The following is a 4,728-nucleotide window of genomic DNA, read 5'->3' as shown; positions in this document are numbered from 1 at the left end:
AAGGACTTGGAAGAGCATTTGAATGGAATGGACAGTGTCTTGAAAGGAGGATATAAGATGAACATCAACAAAAGCCAAACGAGGATAATGGAATGCAGTCGAATTAAGTCTGGTGATGCTGAGGGAATTAGATTAGGAAATGAGACACTTAAAGTAGTAAAGGAGTTTTGCTATTTGGGGAGCAAAATAACTGATGATGGTCGAAGTAGAGAGGATATAAAATGTAGACTGGCAATGGCAAGGAAAGCGTTTCTGAAGAAGAGAAATTTGTTAACATCGAGTATAGATTTAAGTGTCAGGAAGTCGTTTCTGAAAGTATTTGTATGGAGTGTAGCCATGTATGGAAGTGAGACATGGACGATAAATAGTTTGGTAAAGAAGAGAACAGAAGCTTTCGAAATGTGATGCTACAGAAGAATGCTGAAGATTATATGGGTAGATCACATCACTAATGAGGAGGTATTGAATAGAATTGGGAAGAAGAGACGTTTGTGGCACAACTTGACTAGAAAAAGGGACCGGTTGGTAGAACATGTTCTGAGGCATCAATGGATCATCATTTTAGTATTGGAGGTCATCGTGGAGGGTAAAAATCGTAGAGGGACACCAAGAGATGAATACACTAAGCAGATTCAGAAGGATGTAGGTTGCGGTAGGTACTGGGAGATGAAGAAGCTTGCACAGGTTAGAGTAGCATGGAGAGCTGCATCAAACCAGTCTCAGAACTGAAGACCACAACAACAACATGACAATATTATTCAACAAACAATCAACATAAATGATTGATATTGGTTTGGCATCTAATTGGTTGCAAAATGTGGCAAATGTTTGATCCTTAATGTGTACTTGTGTTTATGTGACATCTGTGTAAAAAGTAGTGCTACCAATTGGTTAAATTAGATGTTGTTAGGTTAGAACGATACAGAATATTTTCGTACCCGTTACTATGAGGGATTGATTTTTTGGAGTGTCATAGTAAAATAGGCGGCCGAGGTGGCCGAGCGGTTCTATGCGCTACAGTCTGGAACCGGGCGACTGCTACGGTCGCAGGTTCGAATCCTGCCTCGAGCCTGGATGTGTGTGATGTCCTTAGGTTAGTTAGGTTTAAGTAGTTCTAAGGGACTGATGACCTCAGAAGTTAAGTGCCATAGTGATCAGAGCCATTTGAACTCACTCACTCAGTCAATCACTCTTTCTCTCTCTCTTTCTCTGCCTCCCTCACACACACACACACACACACACACACACACACACAGACACACACACACACACACACACTATAAAAACATCACGAATAGATGTTGGTTTTGAACATATACTTCGTTAGGTTGGCAACGTGTATGTAAACAAACCAAAGAGGAGGAAACATGTAATGAACTTACAATGTACAATATTTACGTTGTTAAAAGCAGAGAGTCCGAAGAGGTAGATATATCGACTGACAGAAAGAATAAAAGTACACCACAAAAAAGAAGGAGAAACATGGTGAACAATGTGAAAAAGTTCGAAATACAGAATTGTGCTTATGTGTCGGAAATATAGTGGTAGTGCGACGTCCAGACCAGATGAGAGGAAACGCAGATCACAGCAAACCGTAATTAATTGGTTATTTACATAAAAATATCGCGAAGTGAACTGTTTGATAATGTAAAAGTAACAAAAGTGAATCGTTATAGATCCCACTGATGATGCCTTAGAACAATAATAATAATAATAAAATGAAAAATAAAAAATTGCCAATCGCGTATGGGAAAATGCGGTTTTACTTACAAAACAAGACTTGTAGAATGTTGTGTATGCGAAAGGCTGGTTATACCGGGCCAATTTAGAAAACTAAAAATAGCAGTCGTAGCTGCGAGGTGTCGTCAGTTGCCGGCCCCGGTGTTCGCGCTTGTAATTATAAGGCGGGCCCCGGGTGAGGCGCGGTCCCCGGCGCCGGGACGGCTTTGTCGGCGCACAATGCCGGAGATGAATAGCGATGTGTGGCCGGGGGCGAGGGCAGGCGGCGGCCACGCGGCCTGACAAACACGTTCACGTTCACGAGCACGAGCACGAGCACGACCGCGGGCGGCACGACGCAACCCGCCGCCCGCCAATTGCTTGTCACGGCCACGCCCCCGCGTCAGCCGCCGGCCGGCCGCCCGTCTCCCGGACACTTGCCGCCCCCACTCTGCTGCACCCCCTCACCCTCTGCACAGCAGCTGGATACAATGGCATCGCAGCTTATTTAGTAATGCCAGCCGCAGAAAATATATCGGCAGTGACGACGACCTGTACTAATTATACCGAATGTGCAGCTGAAGACTTCGCAATGTAGCATTTCCCGGTCGCAGTCGTGTCCTCGTCGTTGGTCTGCTGTGAAATGGTTGAAATGGCTCTAAGCACTATGGAACTTAACATCTGAGGTCGTCAGTCCCCTAGACTTACAACTACACTACTGGCCATTAAAACTGCTACACCATAAAGATGACGTGCTACAGACGCGAAATTTAACCGACAGGAAGAAGATGCTGTAATATGCAAATGATTAGCTTTTCAGACCGTTCACACAAGGCTGGCGCCGGTGGCGACACCTACAACGTGCTGACATGAGGAAAGTTTCCAACCGATTTCTCATACACAAACAGCAGTTGTCCGGCGTTGCCTGGTGAAACGTTGTTGTTGCGATGCCTGGTGTAAGGAGGAGAAATGCGTACCATCACGTTTCCGACTTTGATAAAGGTCGGATTGTAACCTACCGCGATTGTGGTTTATCGTATCGCGACATTGCTGCTCGCGTTGGTCGAGATCCAATGACTGTTGGCAGAATACGGAATCGGTGGGTTCAGGAGGGTAATACGGAACGCCGTGCTGAATCCCAACGACCTCGTATCACTAGCAGTCGAGATGACAGGCATCTTATCTGCATGGCTGTAACGGATCGTGCAGCCACGTCTCGATCCCTGACTCAACAGATGGGGACGTTTGGAAGAGAACAACCATCTGCACGAACAGTTCGACGACTTTTGCAGCAGCATGGACTATCAGGTCGTAAACCATGGCTGCGGTTACACTTGACGCTGCATCACAGACAGGAGCGCCTGCGATGGTGTACTCAACGACGAACCTGGGTGCACGAATGGCAAAACGTCATTTTTTTGCATGAATCCAGGTTCTGTTTACAGCATCATGATGGTCGCATCCGTGTTTGGCGACATCGCGGTGAACGCACAATGGAAGTGTGTATTCGTCATCGCCATACTGGCGTATCACCCGGCGTGATGGTATGGCGTGCCATTGGTTACACGTCTCGGTCACCTCTTGTTCGCATTGACGGCACTTTGAACAGTGGACGTTACATTTCGGATGTGTTACAACCCGTGGCTCTACCCTTCATTTGATCCATGAGAAATCCTACATTTCAGCAGGATAATGCACGACCGCATATTGCAGGTCCTGTACGCGCCTTTCTGGATACAGAAAATGTTCGACTGCTGCATTGGCCACCACATTCTCCAGATCTCTCACCAATTGAAAACGTCTGGTCACTGGTGGTCGAGCAACTGGCTCGTCGCAATACGCCAGTCACTACTCTTGATGAACTGTGGTATCGTGTTGAAGCTGTATGGGCAGCTGTACCTGTACACGCCATCCATGCTCTGTTTGACTCAATGCGCAGTCGTATCAAGACAGTTATTACGGCTAGACGTGGTTGTTCTGGGTGCTGATTTCTCAGGATCTATGCACCCAAATTGCGTGAAAATGTAATCACATGTCAGTTCTAGTATAATACATTTGTCCAATGAATACCCATTTATCATCTGCATTTCTTCTTGGTGTAGCAATTTTAATGGCCAGTAGTGTACTTAAACCTAACTAACCTAAGGACATCACACACATCCATGCTCGAGGCAGGATTCGAACCTGCGACCGTAGGAGCAGCGCGGTTCTGGAAATTTGTGGTAAGTTCCTATGGGACCAAACTGCTGAGGTCAACGGTCCCTAGGCTTACACACTACTTAATCTAATTTAAACTAACTTACACTAAGAACAACACACACACACCCATGCCGAAGAGGGAGGACTGGAACCTCCGACAGGGGGAGCCGCGCGAACCGTGGCAAGGCGCCCCAGACCGCACGGGTGCTTGCGCGGCAAAATGAACAGGAGCCAACAACACGCGATGTTCCCAGGGGGTCACCCATCCAAGTACTAACCGGGCCTGATTTTGCTTAACTTTGGTGATTGGACGAGAACGTTTGTATTCAACAAGGTATGGCTGTTGACTTTCATCGTAGATTATGGTTCGCACGCCGTAGTCAGATTTGCAGTCAACTGGCACATATGCAGTAAGACCTTGGGGGAAGATCAGTTTTGGTTTCAGAGAAATGTAGGAACACGCGAGGCCCGAAATGCTAGTTTTCACTGCAGCAATCCACTGTCACTTTTGGAAGTGCCTATCGACACCATGCGTGATTACATACCAAGAGAAAGGAACTAATGAAAAATGTTTTCAGTACAGTGTTGTCTTACTTTCTACTCTGTACTTAACGTGGAAAGTGTAGCGGGACTTTGAATGTCGACGCGCTACACTCGTTCCCTCAGATATAAATTATACCGTCGCAGCTGTATGAGTGCTCGACGGCAGAGAAAATATTTATAAGAAAATGAAGGTACAAAAATGGTAACTCTTTTTGTTTTCTACCCGCTCTTGTCTCTTGAGAGCGGAAGCTTAACTTCACTCATTCG

The 4,728-nt window shown here is 46.2% G+C and overlaps 1 pseudogene; it reads right to left on the bottom strand.

Moving 5' to 3' along the window:
* Positions 1–4,147: 4,147 nt before the first annotated feature.
* Positions 4,148–4,266, bottom strand: LOC124796908 (annotated as a pseudogene).
* Between the last annotated feature and the right edge of the window lie 462 nt (positions 4,267–4,728).

The sequence above is a fragment of the Schistocerca piceifrons genome, chromosome 4 (assembly GCF_021461385.2).
Source record: "Schistocerca piceifrons isolate TAMUIC-IGC-003096 chromosome 4, iqSchPice1.1, whole genome shotgun sequence".
Classification (NCBI taxonomy): domain Eukaryota; kingdom Metazoa; phylum Arthropoda; class Insecta; order Orthoptera; family Acrididae; genus Schistocerca; species Schistocerca piceifrons.
This window is presented reverse-complemented; position numbering and strand designations above follow the sequence as displayed.